The sequence below is a fragment of the Heptranchias perlo genome, chromosome 11, assembly GCF_035084215.1.
Source record: "Heptranchias perlo isolate sHepPer1 chromosome 11, sHepPer1.hap1, whole genome shotgun sequence".
Taxonomy (NCBI): Eukaryota; Metazoa; Chordata; class Chondrichthyes; order Hexanchiformes; family Hexanchidae; genus Heptranchias; species Heptranchias perlo.
The window spans coordinates 26,784,864-26,804,367 of record NC_090335.1 but is presented as its reverse complement, the minus strand read 5'-3'; the positions used below and the strand labels follow the sequence as shown (position 1 = coordinate 26,804,367).

At 47.5% G+C, this 19,504-nt stretch overlaps 1 protein-coding gene across 2 annotated transcripts in view; it reads right to left on the bottom strand.

Annotated features, from left to right (window-relative positions):
* b4galt4 (UDP-Gal:betaGlcNAc beta 1,4- galactosyltransferase, polypeptide 4) overlaps positions 1–4,854 on the bottom strand; it is a 50,895-nt gene extending 46,041 nt beyond the window's left edge. The window contains exon 1 of one of the 2 annotated variants that reach the window (XM_067992739.1): positions 4,290–4,854. The gene's annotated coding sequence lies outside the window, so the exon portion shown is untranslated. Of the gene's footprint in view, positions 1–3,891; positions 4,217–4,289 lie in introns of those variants that run through there. The other variant, XM_067992740.1, reaches the window with a different exon arrangement.
* Positions 4,855–19,504: the final 14,650 nt, after the last annotated feature.

The window sequence follows — 19,504 nt, the reverse complement described above, 5'->3', positions numbered from 1 at the left end:
TACTCTTTCTGTTACTTCTTCAAAGAATTCAATAAGGTTGGTCAAGCATGAATTTCCCTTCTGAAATCCGTGCTGACTATTCTTTATTATATTTTCGGTTTCTAGATGTTTTTCTATTATATCTTTGAGTAAAGGTTCCATTATCTTTCCTACCACTGATGTTACGCTAACTGCTCTATAGTTCCCTGGACTTGTTTTATCACCCTTTTAAAATATAGGAATGACATTAGCTGTCTGCCAGTCCTCTGGCAGTATTTCCTTTTCCAATGATTTTTTGATATATATGCAATAGTGCCTCTGCTATCTCCTCCCTAACTTCTTTTAATATTTGTGGATGCAATCCAAACTTAGAGAGGGGTTTTATCCTCTCTAAGTTTGATTAGTTTATCAATTATCTCCCCCCTTTCTATTTTAAATGTTTTTATATCTTTTTTGATCTCTTCTTCTAATGTAATGCCCATCTTGTTAGTCTACATGGTGAATACTGAGGCAAAGTAACTATTCAATATTTCTGCCATTTCACTGTCATTATCTGTGAGTTTTTCTTGTGCATCCCTTTGTGACCCTATCCCTATTCTGATTTTTCTTTTGTTTTTTATATGTCTGTAGACTATTTTACTGTTTCTTTTTATATTCCTTGATAATTTAATTTCGTAGTTCCTTTTTGCTTTCCTAATTGCGTTCATGACTTCTTTCCTAACCTCTTTGTATTCCCTTTTGTCATCCTCTCCTTTATTGTCTATGTACTTAAGAGTATGCTTTTTCCTTTAGTTTCAATTTTACCCTTATCTCGTTATTCATCCTTGGTGTTTCATTATTAACTAGTTTGTTCTTGATTTTTAGAGGAATATATTTCTCCTGAACACTATTGATCATCGTTTTAAATATTTACCAGTCAGTCTTAATTTACAGAGGCAGCAATTTGAAAGTTTATCTTTAGACACCTTGGTACTCCCTTCATTCCAGTCCCTCAGTTCCTACTTTTCTCTCACAGTTCAAGGCATTTCTGGCCTTTTCAAATTTTGACATGATTGAACCAGTTCATCCTGATCAAGCCATGCAAGATGGACAGCTGCAAGATTTTTCAAAAGTCTAGCTTTCTGTTGAAAGTCAGTGTACCAATACAAGTTAAAACAGTCCTTCAGTTTAAATAGAACGGGTCATTCCTGATAACAAATGGTTGGCGCCGAGTGGAAACAGGCACAAATAACTCCACTATAATTTTACATCTACTACTGTACTCCCAAGCAGAGATCGATCTGCCTGACAATATTCATGGGCACACACTTGGTGAATCTGTTGCTTGCGGGGAGGAGAATGAAATTGAGCCTGTTGCTTTCAGGCAGTGTGTACCACAAAAGATGCTCCCCACTTGCCTTATGGAATTAACCAGCCTTAGTACAAACATTTTTATTCTGCTCTGTGCCTTATGACAGACCAGCATGAAAAAAATCAGAACTTTCAACATGACCTCATGGTCCTTATGGACTTCCAATTAAAACCTATGCTGTCTATAAAATTACACATTTAGCATACTCAGAATGGGCTCTCTTAGTGGGTGACTCACTATTTGGCCTGGTATGGGTCCATACAGACCAGGAGGGCACCAAGTTTAATCTCTTGTTGTTAGCAGAACTCAGTCAAGAAAATGGTCTGGTGCTGTAAGTGGCATGAATGTTCTGAGACTATTGGCTGGTGGGGGGAGATCCCCCAATGGCTCTGCCACCGAGTCTATTCCAGCATTTCACTATGTCACTTGTGTTATGCTCAACTGCCGTGTCCCTTGTTTAGTGCTTGTTTTTTTGTGGGTCACTGGATAATGAACTGGCTTAACTCACCCTCCCCAACCTTAGATACTCACTACTTTAACCAGTGAGCTAACAGGGAACCAATGTATTGTTCCTTAAAAATCAAAATAGATCTTGGCCCGTTTTGAACTTCACTTTTGTCAGTTGGTTGGGGGTGATTTACAGATATGAAGATAAGGCCAGAAATATTTTTGTATAACCACAAATGCTCACCTAAAGCCAAAATCATGCATTGATCCCAGAAAAGATGCCCACGACATAACAAGGAAACACTGATGGCTGTCTCTGGTGTTAGAAAGACTAATGTAGCGCCTTTCACGATTTCAGGCCGTCCCAAAGCACTTTACAGCCAATTAAGCACTTTTTTTTAAAGTGTAGTCACTGTTGTAATGTAGGAAACTTGGCAGCCAATTTGCCCACAGCAAGGTCCCACAAACAGCAATGTGATAATGACCAGATAATCTGTTGTTTGTGATGTTGGTTGAGGGATAAATATTGGCCAGGTCAGCAGGGAGAACTCCCCTGCTCTTCTTCAAAATAGTCCCATGGGATCTTTTACGCACACCTGAGTGAGCAGACGTCTCATCCAAAAGACGGCACCTCTAACAGTGCAGCACTCCCAGTGCTGCTCTGAAGTGTCAGCCTAGATTTTGTGCTCAAATCTCTGGAGTAGAATTTAAACCCATAACCTTTTGACTCAGAAGTGAGAGTGCTACCACTGAGCCAAGCTGATACTTCACAAGTAAAATGCCACCTAAAGCAGCCAACACTGTTCAAGCTGAGCTGCATTTCACTCGAGGTTACCAACCAGTAAAATTATCACTGAAGGGTTCTCAAAATTCCCACATTTTTCATATCATCAACGAGGATATGACTTTTGGACTTTTATGGCAGAGGACCCAACTGCTGGGTTAAATGTGGATCCCTGCAGACAAGAGGTTAGGCCCATGAGGGCCTGGGACTGGACATGCCCGGGCTTGTTGGGTGCAGTGTGTATTGTAGCCTGAAACCAGACAACGAGAGGAGACAGAATACGCATTCTTCCCTTTAAAACAATCAACCCAGAGAAAGACTTCAGCTTACACGAAACTAAAGCCCATCAAAACTTTGCATAAATTATCGCTACTAACTACTAAAAGCAGGAAGGTAGCAATCAATGCAATTATGCAAACCCATCAATACAATGGCTTTCAGTTCAAGACTAGTTACGGGGACAGGAAGCCAACAATCACCTGAAGAAGCCCACCATAATCAGACAAAGGACTAACCTTGTTTTGGATTCAGATAAGAAATTCGAAAAAACAGTATAACTGGGCCACCAGTTACGAAGCAGAGGAGGGTTGGTTTTGGAGCAGGTTCTAAGCAGTTCAGTTTTAAACAGCAGTTTTGGAGCAGCAACAAGGCAACCGCAGCCCTCCACGAAGATCGCCCACCCACAACTGCGCCTTACCGCACCAACAGACTCTATCCAACTGAAGAACCTTCGCAGATTCCACAGACCAGGACCACGTGGGGACGGCAGGGCCCAGAGGACACAAAGAGTGTACCCCAAAACTGCAACCGGCTTACCTGGCTGGATTTTGAACTGTCAAGGAACCCTGGTTTGGTGAGCATGATCCCTGACCTCTCCTAGTTCAATTTAGTTAGGTTTTGGGGGTGGGACAAGGGTAAGGGGATTAGTAGGGTGATTTTCCCTCGTTATGCCGTGTGTTCCCCATTCTTAACTAAGTGTACTTTGTATGTCTGTATAATCTCAGTGTTATCCTAACGTTATAAGTTCATTTGTGACTTCAATAAACCCAGTTTCTTTACTTGTACCAAAACCAGTTGTCTGCTGCACTTTGTCACAACCCCCAAATAAGTCCAAGGTCTAGAACCCAGGGAGTGGGAGCGATTCGGACCACTCAGAAGTCAGAGGTGAAGCTGACACACACCACCACCCCCTACATCACCTACACTTTAGTAAAGCAACAATCCTTCCACTGAAAAGAAATAAAATGTAAAAATAAATCCACTGGCCTCTTGCATCTTAGTATCAGGATTGCCATCTTAACAAACAGCAACAAGTATCCGTCAAACTCACCAAATCGCAGACAAACCTCCTTGTGGTAAAGAAAACACTTGCTATAATGAAGCCAAGGCTTTGATTCACTGCACGAACCGCAATCCGCCCAGCGATTACACTGGAACCCGGTGTAACCGATCCGTTTTGTGCGACAGGAACTGAACCTTAATGCTAATGGCCCACTTTTTTTTCAGTCGAGCGGTAATTATTTATTTTAAAATAAAAACACCGAGATACCTAAACACCAGTTCAACCCCCGCCAAATAACAAATCGAAATTATACACCAATGATTCTCCTAGAAAACACATCAACATATTTTTCATGCAGGAAAAGATTCGAGCAGCGAACCTGAAGTGGGGAAAAGGGTCCAAATAACGTCCCACCATGACCAGGCTACCAAACATTCAGATCTCACCTAACGTGGCTGCTGTACTCCTAATGTGAGCTGCTCTCCGCCGCTAATGTAACCGTATTTTACACCACCTCGGATAACAAACCATCAGCGCCGTGCGGAGCCAGGCGCAAAAAGCTCCAGCACCGAGCGAGACTCCAGCCTAGTCAACCAAATGAATCGAGCACTTTCAGCAGCAGATGGAGCCGAGAGTCGAGACACCCCCGCTCCCCCCTCATCGAGGAAGCTGCAGTTGGCCAGCGCTGGTTGTGTTTCCTGGAATTTGGCTTCAGGCGGAAGCAGAAGCGAAACAGCTCACAGACAAGGTCGCCTCTATTGCCACAACCTCGATGGCAATAACATTCTCCTATTGCGACGGGACGTGGGACGACAACAGTCACCAAACCCTTTGTCTGGAATACGTAATTTGATCTAGTCTGCTGCAGAGTAATTCAAGTTCTCTGGAATGCACAGAGCTGACCCTACCGAGTTCAGAGAAAGCACAGCGCTGACACTCCCGAGTTCAGAGAAAGCACAACGCTGAGACCACCGAGTCCAGAGAAAGCACAGCGCCGACGCTCCCGAGTTCAGAGAAAGCACAGCGCTGACACTCCCGAGTTCAGAGAAAGCACAACGCTGAGACCACCGAGTCCAGAGAACGCACAGCGCTGACGCTCCCGAGTTCAGAGAAAGCACAGCGCTGACACTCCCGAGTTCAGAGAAAGCACAACGCTGAGACCACCGAGTCCAGAGAACGCACAGCGCTGACGCTCCCGAGTTCAGAGAAAGCACAACGCCGAGACCACCGAGTCCAGAGAAAGCACAGCGCCTACGCTCCCGAGTTCAGAGAAAGCACAGCGCTGACACTCCCGAGTTCAGAGAAAGCACAGCGCCGACGCTCCCGAGTTCAGAGAAAGCACAGTGCCGACACTCCCGAGTTCAGAGAAAGCACAACGCCGACGCTCCCGAGTCCAGAGAACGCACAGCGCCGACGCTCCCGAGTCCAGAGAACGCACAGCGCCGACACTCCCGAGTCCAGAGAACGCACAGCGCCGACGCTCCCGAGTCCAGAGAACGCACAGCGCCGACGCTCCCGAGTCCAGAGAACGCACAGCGCCGACGCTCCCGAGTCCAGAGAAAGCACAACGCCGACGCTCCCGAGTCCAGAGAACGCACAGCGCCGACGCTCCCGAGTTCAGAGAAAGCACAGTGCTGACACTCCCGAGTTCAGAGAAAGCACAACGCTGAGACCACCGAGTCCAGAGAAAGCACAGCGCCGACGCTCCCGAGTTCAGAGAAAGCACAGCGCCGAGACCACCGAGTCCAGAGAACGCACAGCGCCGACACTCCCGAGTCCAGAGAACGCACAGCGCCGACACTCCCGAGTCCAGAGAACGCACAGCGCCGACACTCCCGAGTCCAGAGAACGCACAGCGCCGACACTCCCGAGTCCAGAGAACGCACAGCGCTGACACTACCGTGTTCAGAGAGGGAGGTTTTAGGCCAGGGAGGGACTTCAACATGAGGATGAGAATTTTTAAATCAAGGTGTTGGTAGACCTCCAATCTTGGTCAGCAAGCACAGGAGTGATGGGTGAACGAGACTTGTTGCGAGTTAGGATACATACAGCAGAGTTTTGGATGAGCTCAAGTATATTGAGAGTGGAAGATGGAAGGCTGGCCAGGAGAGCATTGGAATAGGCAAGTCTGGAGGTAACAAAGGTATGGATGAGGATTTCAGCAGCAGATGGGCTAAGGCAGGGGCGGAGACGGGCGATGATGTGGAGATGGAAGTAGGTGGTCCTTGTGATGGAGTGGATTGGGGTCGGAAGCTCAGCTCAGGGTCAAGTAGGATGCCGAGGTTGCAAACAGTCTGTTTCAGCCTGAGACATCAGCCAGAGTTGGGGGGTGGGGGGTGGAATCAGTAGCGAGGAAACAGAGTTTGTAGCGGGGACCGAAGATGTCTTTGGTCTTCCTAATGTTTAATTGGAGGAGTTTGCAGTTCATACAAGACTGGATGTTGGACAAGCAGTCTGACACAGAGGCAGTGGAGGGGCTGAGATGTGGTGGCGTGAAGTAGAGATGGGTAAACATGTGGTACCTGACGTCATTTCTAGGATGATGTTGCCAAGGGGCAGCATGTAGATGAGAAAAAGGAGGGGGCCAAGGATAGATCCTTGGGGGACTCCAGAGTAACGGTGCAGGACATGAAAGACTTGCATTTATATAGCGCTTATCACAACCTCAGGACGTCCCAAAGCGCTTTACAGACAATTAAGTATTTTTGAAGTGGAGTCACTGTTGTAATGTAGGAAACCATTGCAGTTGATTCTCTGGCTATGACTGGTTAGATGAGAATGGAACCAGGCAAGCGCAGTCCCACACAGCTGGACGATGGAGGAGAGGCACTGGAGGAGGATGGTGTGGTCAACCATGTTAAAGGCTGCAGACAGGTCGAGAAGGATGAGGAGGGATAGTTTACCACGGTCACAGTCACATAGGATGTCATTTGTGACTTTGATAAGGGCCGTTTCAGTATTGTGGCAAGGTGGAAACGTAATTGGTGGGATTCAAACATGGAGTTGCGGGAAAGATGGGCACAGATTTGGGAGGTGACAACACGTTCAAGGACTTTGGTGAGGAAAAGGAGGTTGGAGATGGGGTGGTAGTTTGCAAGGACAGAGGGGTCAAGAGTGGGATTTTTGAGGAGCGGAGGTGATAACGGCAGATTTAAAGAGGATGGGGGACACTACCAGAGGAGAGGGAACGGTTAGCAATATTAGCTAACATGGGGGCCAGGAAGGGGGAGTTGGGTGGTCAGCAGTTTAGTGGGAATAGGGTTGAGGGAGCAGGAGTTGGGTCTCATGATCAAGATAAGCTAAGAGAGGGCATGAGGGGAGATAAGAGAGAAACTAGAGAAAGATGCAAGTTCAGGGCTAGGGCAGGGGAGAACCGTAGGGGAAGTTTGGCTTGGTGGGCTAGGGGAAGGGAGGGAAGCGGCAGAGGAAGCTGATCGAATGGTCTCAATCTTAGTGACAAAGAAGTCCATGAGTTCCTCGCACTTGTTGGAGGTGAGGGTGGAGGAGGCAGGGAAGAGGGGTTGAAGAAGATGGATTGTGGTGGAGAATAGAAGCCAGGGTTTACCTTTGCATTCCATGATGATCCTGGAATAGTGAACAGTTTTGGCGGAGGAGAGCAGGTCCCGATAGTGCTTTATGTGGTCCAGCCAGATTTGGTGATGAATGGCTAAACCAGGTGTCCTCCATAAACGTTCAAGTCTGCATCCCTTGGACTTAAGGGAGAGGAGATGAGGGGCGTACCAGGGGGAACGACCAGGGTGAAAGAAAGTATTGGTTTTAATGGGGACAAGGGCATCAAAGGTGGAGGTGAGGGTGTGATTGAGCAGATCGGTAGCTGCAGAAATGTCGTGATGAATGGAGGGCCAAAGTCTAAACAGTTGGGAATTTGAAAGTGCCTTTGTGACTTTTCCAGGGCAAACACAGAAGGGAGTGGGATTGGGAGGGGGAAGGGGGATGTGGGTGGAGAGGGATACAAGGAAGTGATCAGAGATGGCCTTTTGCGTGATTGACACGCTGGGAGTAGAGAGGCCATGTGAGATGGCAAGGGCAAGTGGGTGGCCGTGAATATGGGTAGGGGAGTTTATATGGAGGGAGAGATTAAGGGAGGATAGGAGGGCAGCAAACTCAGAGGAGAGAATGGATTGGAAAGTAGCAAATGTAACACCACTATTCAAGAAAGAAGGCAAGAGAGAAAACAAGGAACTACAGGCCACTTAGCCTGAAATCAGAAGTCAGGAAAATGCTTGAATCTATTATTAAGGATGTGGTAACGGGGCACTTAAAAATCATAGTATGATTAGGCAGAGTCAACATGGTTTTATGAAAGGGAAATGATGTTTGACAAATCTATTAGAGTTTTTTGAGGATGTAACTAGTGGGGTAGATAAAGGGGAACCAGTGGATGTGGTATATTTGGATTTTCAAACGGCATTCGATAAAGTGCGACACAAAAGATTGTTACACAAGGGCTCATAGGGTTGGGGGTAATATACTAGCATGGATTGAGGATTGGTTAACGGACAGAAAACAGAGAGTAGGGATAAATGGGTCATTTTCAGGTTGGCAGGCTGTAACTGGTGGGGTGCCTCAGTTATTTACAATCTATATCAATGACTTAGATGAAGGGACCGAGTGTGATGTATCGAAGTTTTCTGACGATACAAAGCTAGGTGGGTAAGTAAACTGTGAGGAGGATGCAAAGAGTCTGCAAAGGAATACAGACAGGTTAAGTGAGTGGGCGCAAAGGTGGCAGATGGAGTATAATGTGGGGAAATGTGAGGTTATTCACTTTGGTAGGAAGAATAGAAAAACAGAATATTCTTTAAATGGTGAGAAACTATTATATGTTGGTGCTTTGTGTCCTTGTACACAAAGCACAGAAAGTTAACATGTAGGTACAGCAAGCAATTAGGAAGGCAAATGGTATATCGTCCTTTATTGCAAGGGGGTTGGAGTATAGAGTAAGGAAGTTTTGCTGCAATTGTACAGGGCTTTGGTGAGATCACACTTGGAGTACCATGTACAGTTTTGGTCTCCTTACCTAAGGAAGGATATACTTGCCTTAGAGGCAGTACAATGAAGGTTGACTAGATTGATTCCTGGGATGAGAGAGTTGTCCTGTGAGGAGGGATTGAGTAGAATGGGCCTATACTCTCTGGAGTTTAGAACAATGAGCATGATCTCATTGAAACATATAAGATTCTGAGAGGGCTTGACAGGAAAGATGCTGTGAGGCTATTTCCCCTGGATGGAGAGTCTAGAACTAGGGGGCATAGTCTCAGGATAAGGGATCGGCCATTTAGGACTGAGATGAGAAATTTCTTCACTCAGAGGGTTGTGAATCTTTGGAATTCTCTATCCCAGAGGGCTGTGGATACTCAGTCGTTCAGTATATTCAAGACTGAGATCGATGGATTTTTGGCTCAATGGGAATCAAGGGATATGGGACCAGGCGGGAAAGTGGAGTTGAGGTTGAAGACTAGTCATGATCTTATTGAATGGCACAGCAGGCTCGAGGGGCAGTATGGCCTACTCCTGCTCCTATTTCTTATGTTCTTCTGATGAGATGGAGGTTGAAGTGACTGAGGATGAGAAGTCGCTCGGTGCAGAGGCTGAGGGAGGAAAGTAATGAAAGTATTTCGGAGAGAAACTTGGCGTGGTACTTTGGTGGATGGTAGAGAACAAGGATTTTAATGGAGAGGTGAGAGGGGTGGCACAAGGTGAGATGTTCAAAGGAGGAGAAGGTGCCAGAGGAGAAGTGAGACAGACCAAGGTGTGATTTGATGATAAGGGTCACAGCATCACCGCGGTGGTCTGGGCGGGGCAGGTGGTGAAAGGTATAGCCAGGCGCGGAGGCTTCAATAAGCAGGAAGGTGTCATCACCCATCAGCAAGTTTACGTCAAGGCCATGATGTTGAAACAATCATCCACAATAAACTAATGGATGCCAGCAGCCTCGTTCACAAGTGAACAGGACATTCTGGAGGGAGATACGGAGAGGGGCAGTTACAGCTGATCCTCTGGCAGAGTCTAGAGGGTCAGCAGTGGGAGGGCTGAGTGGGACGGGAAGGAGATTGGCAAGATTATCCCCCAGCGGACATGCTGGGTAGTAAAGTCGGTGAGAGAGTACAATGGGGCAGTGTGGGTTGCAGCTCGTAAGGAGGCAGTGACAAATGCCTCGATGGGCCCTTCAGAGGATGCCAAGAGAGGAACAGAGGGAAGCTGTAGGGTTATCTAAGAGGGAGTCAAGCCTGGGATGGCAGCAGGAGAGTAGGAAGGTCAAGGAGTGTTGAAGGGTTAGGGTAGGGATTTGGGGGGGCAGACTATGTGAGAGGGGGAAAATGAAAGGAGGCATGACAACAGGAGAGAGGTGCCTAGGAGGGGTAAGGAGAAAAGAAGGAAAAAAGGGAAAAAGAAGCAATGGGCTTGGGTCCTGAGTGGCTGCCAAAACACACAAGCGAATGGACACAGGGAAACTCAAGTTACATAGGTGTGGTTACACAGCAAGATTAGGATAGATATGTCCTGGTAATAAACAGGGAATAGGGGAGACAATAGGAGGTAGTCCTAAATTAAAGTCAGAAGTCTCATGGTCGGATATGGTTGACGTAGATAGGTTGGAATCTGCTTGGAGCATCGACGAATTGATGGCCAGGTTCGAAGACAGGTGTGGAGGGCAAGCCAATAGGTTGCCTCCAATTCCACGTGCTTTCATTTTTGTTAACAGTCCTTTACGTGGAACCTTGTCGAATGCTATATGCATGATCTGATAAAAACTCCCACCAAACTCCCCTGTCTGCTGGAGGAGTGAGGCCTCCACAATGAGCAGCTTCCCACCTCTTTGACTCTGAAAGCACTCCACGCCAGGGCAACCCAGCAATTGACTTATAGGCCCCTTCAAATATGTGGCCCCATGAAAGGCCACTGTAAGATCACGCAGAGGGCTGTAGCCGTTTCTCTGAATTTGACAAATCCACACCATTGACTATTTTACATAATTTGAGCTGCAAGGTTGGTTTAGTGAGGGCGCCTTTCATTCAACGAGAACGGGTGAGGATGATGTCAATGGAAGTGAGGTCACTCACAGAGCAGTAGTTTCTTGACATTCGCTGAGAGTGACGTCATCGGGTGGCCCGGCCCTTGCACAGGAGGACGTCACCTGTCGATCGAATACCGGAAGTACCCACACTGTCACTAATCACTCCATCAAACTAAACACTCTGGGAAAGAGATGGGGCATTGTGAGTGGGTCATGGATTGTTTTCAGGTTTATTGAGTGGAAAGTGGGGGGGGTCACCTTTTACATTACAAAGTGAATAGTGACACTGCGCCCCATGACGTCACTTGCCACGCATGCGCCGGGCTTTCCAAGAAATCATCTTGCTGCTGTTCATGATCCAGGTCTAATGAGAGAAGGCGGGGAACGTTCTCCATCTCCCCGTCTGGACCGCGTTCTCCATCTCCCCGTCTGGATCACCTTCTCCGTCTGGATCGCCTTCTCCATCTCCCCGTCTGGACCACGTTCTCCATCTCCCCGTCTGGACCACGTTCTCCATCTCCCCGTCTGGACCACGTTCTCCATCTCCCCGTCTGGACCACGTTCTCCATCTCCCCGTCTGGACCACGTTCTCCATTTCCCTGTCTGAACCATTTTCTCCATCTCCTACACCCCCTTAGATTTAGATAACATTCCCCCCTCCCCTCCCCTCCCCCTCCCCTCCCCCCCCGGGCTCTGCTCTTCTCTTCTTCCCCCTTTATGACCGCCTACACCGGCTCCATTTCTAGTGGTCGGCCTCCGGTCCGCGCTTTTAGTGAACGGCAGTTGGTGACCCACAATGCGCAGCGCATGCGCGTTATCCACAGCGAAAGCAGTTAGTCCCTGGCGCTAATCGCAGCGGACAGATACCGCCCTCCCTCTGGGTGTAAGTGATGAGAACTGGACCAGGTGTCAGCCCGGCCCAGCCTCTCTCTCAAACTCTCCTCTGTCCGCTGTGATTATCGTCCGGGACTAACTGCTTCCGTTATGGGTAACACGCATGCGCACTCGCGCCCGGAGCGTCTCGCGCATTGTTGGTCACCAACTGCCGTTCACTAAAAGCGCGGGCCGGAGGGCGAGCACCTGAAATGGAGCCGGTGCAGGTGGTCATAAGTGGGGAGGAGAGGAGAGCAGAGCTCGGGAGAAGGTGGAAGGAGCAGGGGAAAAGGAGGATCCTGGGGGGACGGGCTGGAGCACGAGGAGGAATGTAATTCAAGTCTTAGGAGGTGGAGAACGTGGTCCAGACGGAGAGATGGAGAACGCGGTCCAGACGGAGAGATGGAGAACGCGGTCCAGACGGAGAGATGGAGAACGCGGTCCAGACGGAGAGATGAAGAACGCGGTCCAGACGGAGAGATGGAGAACGCGGTCCAGACGGAGAGATGGAGAACGCGGTCCAGACGGAGAGATGGAGAACGCGGTCCAGACGGAGAGATGGAGAACGCGGTCCAGACGGAGAGATGGAGAACGCGGTCCAGACGGAGAGATGAAGAATGTGGTCCAGATGGAGAATGTGGTCCAGACGGGGAGATGGAGAATGTGGTCCAGACGGGGAGATGGAGAATGTGGTGCGGACGGGGAGATGGAGAACGTGGTGCGGACGGGGAGATGGAGAATGTGGTCCAGACGGGGAGATGGAGAACGTGGTGCGGACGGGGAGATGGAGAACGTGGTGCGGACGGGGAGATGGAGAACGTGGTGCGGACGGGGAGATGGAGAACGTGGTCCAGACGGGGAGATGGAGAACATAGTCCAGACGGGGAGATGGAGAACGCGGTCCGGACAGGGAGATGGAGAACGTGGTCCAGATGAGGAGATGGAGAACATTCTCCACCTCCTCCCATTAGACCTGGATCATGAACAGCAGCATTTTGATTTCTCGGAAAGCCCAGCGCATGCTTGGCAAGTGGCGTCATGGAACGCAGTGTCACTATTCACTTTGTAATGTAAAAAGTAACCCCCCCCCCCCCCGACTTTCTACCCAATAAACCTGAAAACAATCCATGACCCACACACAATGCCCGATCTCTCTTCCAGAGTGTTTACTTGATGGAGTGATTAGTGACAGTGTGGGTACTTCCGGTATTCGATCAACGCGTGACGTCCTCCTGCACATGCGCCACACCACCTGATGACATCACTCAGCGCATGCTAAAAAGCTACGTCTCCGCTAGTGACCTCACTTCAAATGACGTCACCCTCATCTGTTCTTGTTGAATGAAAGGCGCCCTCACTAAACCAACCTTGCAGCTCAAATTATGTAAAATAGTCAATGGTGTGGATTTATCAAATTCAGCCTCACAAAGAAACGGCTACAGCCCTCCGCATGATCTTGCAGTGCCCTTTCATGGGACCACATATTTGAAGGGGCGCATAAGTCAATTGCTGGGTTGGCCTGGTGTGGAGTGTTTTCAGAGTCAAATCGAGGTGGGAGGCTGCTCAATGTGGAGGCCTCTCTCCTCCAGCAGACAGGGGAGTTTGGTGGGAGTTTTTATCAGATCACGTGGATAGCATTTGACAAGGCTCCACATAAGAGACTGTTAACAAAAATGAGAGCTCGTGGAATTGGAGGCAGTCATCCTCCAGGAGGATCCTCCAGGAGGCTTGCCCTCCACACCTGTCTTCGAAACTGGACATCAGTTTGTCGATACTCCAAGCAGAATCCACCCTATCTACCGTATCTCACCACTGAACCTCTGACTTTAACTTTGGACTCCCTCCTATTGTCTCCTTTCTATTCCCTGTTTATTACGAGGACATATCTATCCTAATCTTGCTATGTAACCACACCTATGTAACTTGAGTTTCCCTGTATCCATTCACTTGCGTGTTTTGGCTGCCGCTCCGGATCTAAGCCCATCGATTTTTCCCCCGTTTTCTCTTAACCCCTCCTAGGCTCCTTTCTCCTGTTGTGCCTCCTTTCATTTTTCCCCTCTTGAGTACTCTGCCCCCATAAATCCCTACCCCAACCCTTCAGCACTCTCGATCTTCCAACTCTCCTGCCGCCGTCCCAGGCTTGACTCCCTTAGATAAGCCTACAGCTTCCCTCTGTTCCTCTCGGCATCCTCCGAAGGGCCCAACGAGGCACGTCGCTGACTCCTTACGAGCAGCAACCCCAACTGCCCCCATCCTACTCTCTCACCGACCTTCCCACTCAGCCCGTCCACTGGGGGCTAATCTTGTCAATCTGCTTCCCGTCCCACTCACACCTCCCAGCGTTGACCCTGTGGACTCTGCCAGTGGATCGGCTATCGCCGCCGCTCTCCACATCTCCCTCCAAAATGTCCGTTCACTTGTGAACAAGACCCTTGCCATCCATGAGCTTATTGTGGATGATTGCGTCAACATCATGCCCTTGACGGAAACCTGGCTGACGGGTGATGACACCTTCCCCCTTAATGAAGCCTCCCTGCCTAGCTAAATCTTCCATCACCTGCCAAGCCCAGACCGCTGTGGGTGGTGGTGTGGCCCTTATCACCAAATCACACATTGGTCTGTCCCCCTACTCCACTAGCACCTTCTCTTCCTTTGAACATCTCACCTTGTCCCACACCTCTCACCACTCCTTTAAGATCCTCATTCTCCACCGCATTAATGTCCCCATTAAAACCATTACTCTCTCTCACCTTGGTCATTCCCCTTGGTACGCCCCTCATCGCCACTCCCTTAAGTCCAAGGGACACAGACTTGAACGTTTATGGCGGACAACTGGTTTAGCCATTCATCACCAAATCTGGCTGGACCACATAAAGTGGGTCCTGCTCTTCTCTGCCAAAATTGCTCACTATTCCAGGAACATCCTGGAATGCAAAGATAACCCCCGTTTTCTCTTCACTGCAAACCGTCTTCTTAAACCCCTCTCCCCTGCCCCCTCCACCCTCACCTCCAACAACAAGAGCAAGGAGCTCATGGGCTACTTTGACACTAAGATTGGGACCATCTGTTCAGCTGCCTCTGCCACTTCTCCTTCTTCCCCTAGCCCACCAAGCCAAACTTTCCCTAAGGTTCCCCACTGCCCTAGCCCTGAACTTGCATCTTTCTCTAGTTTCTCTCCTATCTCCCCTCATGCCCTCTCCGTGCTTATCTTGACCGTGAGACCCACCTCCTGCTCCTTCTACCCTATTCCCGCCAAACTGCTGACCACCCAACTTCCCTTCCTGGCTCCCATGTTAGCTGATATTGTTAATGGTTCTTCTCCTCAGGTACTGTCCCACTCCCCTTTAAATCTACCGTCATCACCTCCTCCTCAAAAAACCCACCCTTGACCCCTCTGTCCTTACAAACTATCGCCCCATCTTCAACCTCCCTTTCCTCTCCAAAGTCCTTGAATGTGTTGTCACCTTCCAAATCTGTGCCCAACTTTCCTGCAACTCCATGCTTGAATCCCACCAATTAGGTTTCCGCCCCGCCACAGTACTGAAACGGCCCTTATCAAAGTCACAAATGACATCCTATGTGACTGTGACCATGGTAAACTATCCCTCCTCATCCTTCTCTAGCCTTTGACACGGATGACCACACCATCCTCCAATGACTACTCCGTCATCCAGCTGGTTCCATTCTTATCTATCCAGTCATAGCCAGAGAATCACCTGCAATGGCTTTTCTTCCCATTCCCGCACCATTATCTCTGGAGTCTCCCAAGGATGTATCCTTTGCCCCCTCCTATTTCTCATCTACATGCTGCCCCTCGGCGACATCATCCTAGAAATGATGTCAGGTACCACATGTATACTGATGACAACCAGCTCTACTTCACGCCACCACATCTCAGCCCCTCCACTGCCTCGGTGTCAGACTGCTTGTCCAACATCCACTCTTGTATGAACTGCAAATTCCTCTAATTAAACATTAGGAAAACCAAAGACATTGTCTCCGATCCCCACCACGAACTCTGTTTCCTCGCTATTGATTCCACCCCCCTCCCTGGCCGATGTCTCAGGCTGAAACAGACTGTTCGCAACCTCGGCATCCTAATTGACCCTGAGCTCTGCTTCCGACCCCATATCTTCCCCATCACAAGGACCACCTACTTCCACCTCCACAACATTGCCCATCTCCGCCCCTGCCTCAGCCCATCTGCTGCTGAAATCATCATCCACGCCTTTGTTGCCTCTAGACTTGACTATTCCAATGCTCTTCAAGTTGGCAGCATCTGACCCAACAGGTAGCGAAGGATCCATCTGCAAGAAGGTTGGAAAAACTATTGGAAAATGCCATACGGATAAAAGGCCACAATGAACCAGTTTGATGTGTACATGACAACCTACAAAACTTGTACAAACTGACATACAACAACAACTTGCATTTATATAGCGCCTTTAACTTAGTAAAAAATCCCAAGGCACTTCGCAGGAGCGTTATCAAATAAAATTGGATCTGAGCCACATAAAGAGATATGAGGACAGGTGACCAAATGCTTGGTCAAAGAGGTAGGTTTTAAAGAGCGCCTTAAAGGAGGAGAGAGAGGGAATTCCAGAGCTATGGGCCGAGGCAGCTGAAGGCATGGCTGACAATGGTGGAGCGATAAAAATCGGGATGCGCAAGAGGCCAAAATTGGAGGAGCGCAGAGATCACGGAGGTCTGTAGGGTTGGAGGAAGTTACAGCGATAGGGAGGGGTGAGGCCATGGAGGGATTTCAAAACAAGGATGAGAATTTTAAAATTGAGGTGTTGCTGAACCAGGAGCCAATATAGGTCAGCGAGCACAGGGGTGATGGGTGAACAGGCTTAGTGCGAGTTAGGATACGGCAGCAGAGTTTTGGATGAGCTCAAATTTACGGAGGATGTAAGGTGGGAGGCCAGCCAGGAGAGCATTGGAACAGTTTCATAAAAAGCTAACATGGCCCCTTAAAGCTGCAAAAAACAATTTACAACTGAAAAGCAGCCCTAGATGACCAAGGCCACTGCTTCAAGGTGACTAAGTAAGTTAAATTCCTTTTTATTACATTGGATTTCAGGATTGTTATTAGTGTTTTGGGATCATATTTTGCAATTCAATTAATTTTTTTGTGAAAACTGAAACCCAAAGGCCTCCATATGACACATGCAAAGAAATAGTAACAGTGGGAATAATGGAAGTGATGGCACTGGAAATGCACAAAGAGGCGCAGCAGGGAATTAAAACACAGAAAAAGACCGTTTAGCTCAACTAGTCTGTTGGTGTTTATCCTCCACACGAGCAGTAGTCCTAATCTATGTGCTGCCCTGTTCCATATTAATTTATTCCTCGTTCCTTCAACCACCTACCTATCTAATCAATTTTGCTTCAATCACTAACTCTGGTAGTGCATTCCACAGCTTAAAAACCCTCAGTGTAAAAGTGTTTCTCCTGCTCTCTGTTCTAAATTTCTTACATTTAATCTTATATCTATGTCCCCTCATTGTAAGGCCATCAATCACTGGAAACAGTTTGCTTCTATCGTTTGTGTTCCATCCTTTCACAATTTGAAACACCTCTATCAAATCACCCTGTAATCTCTTATATTATAACAAAAATAGCCCCAATCTGTCAAATCTTTCTTTATATTTGTATTTCCTCAGACCAGGCAGCGTCCTAGTGAATTTGTGCTGTACCCTCTCTATTGCTTCAAAATCCTTCCTATAGTGTGAAGTCCAAACTACACCGTACTCACATTTGTGGTCTTACTAAGGTTTTATATAGATACACCATTACATCTCAACTTTTACATTCTATACCTTTGCCATAAAACCCAGAATTCCATTGGCTTTTTATGGGATTATCCACTTGTTTCTTTTAATATCTTGTGAACCTGAACCTCAAAATCACTCTGCTCTTCCACATTACCCAGCTTTCCACCAATGAAAGTATAATTATAACTTTTATTTTTTTTTAACCAAAATGGACCACCTCACATTTACTGACTTTGAAATCCAACTGCCTCTTTTTTGCCCATCCCATTATCTTATCAAATTCCCCTTGCAGCTTCCTTTTGTCCTCAGAAGCATTTACTACTATTTTACTATCATCTGTAAATGTGGACACCACTCCTTCTAACCCTATATCCAAATCGTTGACTATCTGGTGCATTAGCCACTGGATTTAGGAGGAGTGGAACTGTGGGGGGCGGTGGGTGAGGAGGAAGAGAGCTAGGAGTTTGTGTTGTCTATAAGTGTGGACAGCAAAAGAGAGGTCCCACATGCTGTAGTTATCTTCTCTATTCTGTTCCAGCTTACCAACAAGCTCCAGCCTATATAATACTCTCTCCACATCATTGTGGCTCTAGTCTCATTTCAACTGTTCCCCAACTACTTTTTAGCCAAATGTTAGATTGTTCAAGTCCATTGTCTTCTCAGGGTCCCATGATTAACGAGATTCTGTACTGGCTGACAGTTTCATCAATGCTCATCTCAAACTCTTACCTTGACTTGCAGCTTAAAAAGTGAATAAGTATTTATTACAGGTATTGGGGTGGAAATTAAAAATATGCAAGCAACACGCACCTTAACCATGAGGCCTGAAGCCAGCCCGAAATTGGACCTTGGGCCTCATCTAAATATTCTCGGCGAGCTGTCGCGCCTTCCCAGGCAGCTCGCTCTTCAGAAGGATTAGATTTTGGGCCACTTGCCTCACCACGGTCTCGAGGGATGGGGAAGGACAGCGCTAGGGGGGTGGGGACAATCACGGCCAGAAGCAGCTGTCGGGAGTGCTGTGGAGCTCACAAACTATTTTTTAAAAATTGTCTTAACCTTTTAGTAGTGGCTGCATCCACGCCAGTGAAACCTGAGTGGAGCAGTCTCGACATCGGCTCTGCTCAGGGCAGCCCAATTTCCCTGAAGGGCCCTAAAACAGACATTAGGCCCCTTGCCTATGCTATTGAGTGACATAATATGGTGAAAGCCCTGCAAAATTGGTTATTTCTGCCTCTGTTTTTCACCCGGAGAATTTTCTACCCCAATTTCTACCCCATTGACTCTCCCCAAAAGATTAAAAGAGGTTTGTTGCTTCAATGACTGATACCAGGAAAATATACAGATGGAATATACATACTTTATGGCATTAGAAAGGTTTTATTTTATTAATATATGTTAAAATATATTATTGTGAGGAATGATACCTGCCACTCCCAGATTCAATTCCTGGTCTATGCTGAGTTAGCTGATTTTGTCTCGCAGGGGCCATTCTCAGTGAAGTCCAATCCCATGATGATGCAGCATCCATACATATGCTTTTCAACAGGAACTCTGCCTGATTATTTCCTCCCAAGTGCCCCTCCTTTTCCCATGGACACTGAGCCCAATTGTAGCATCCTTACTGCTGTCCTAGTGTTAGAGGAGAGGTTCTTATTTATGATTTACGTGTTACAGTTCTGAGCTCGGTATCTCAGGCCTTTACGGAACAAAATACTCATTGCAAACTGCTACTTTTATACATTTCTCTCACTTCCTCTACGTGACAATCCACACATTTCTGCATTACATGGTTATACAAAAGTTAACATACAACTCCATATAAGGAGGATTTAATTAACTTAACCTTTATCAATAATTTTAGTTTTTCTTACTTCGTTATCTTATCGATAGTTTCACTCTTGTTTTACGTATAATTGCTATTCTACCAAGTGAAACCTTTAATTATAAGTCAAAAGGAAAATACTGTAGATGC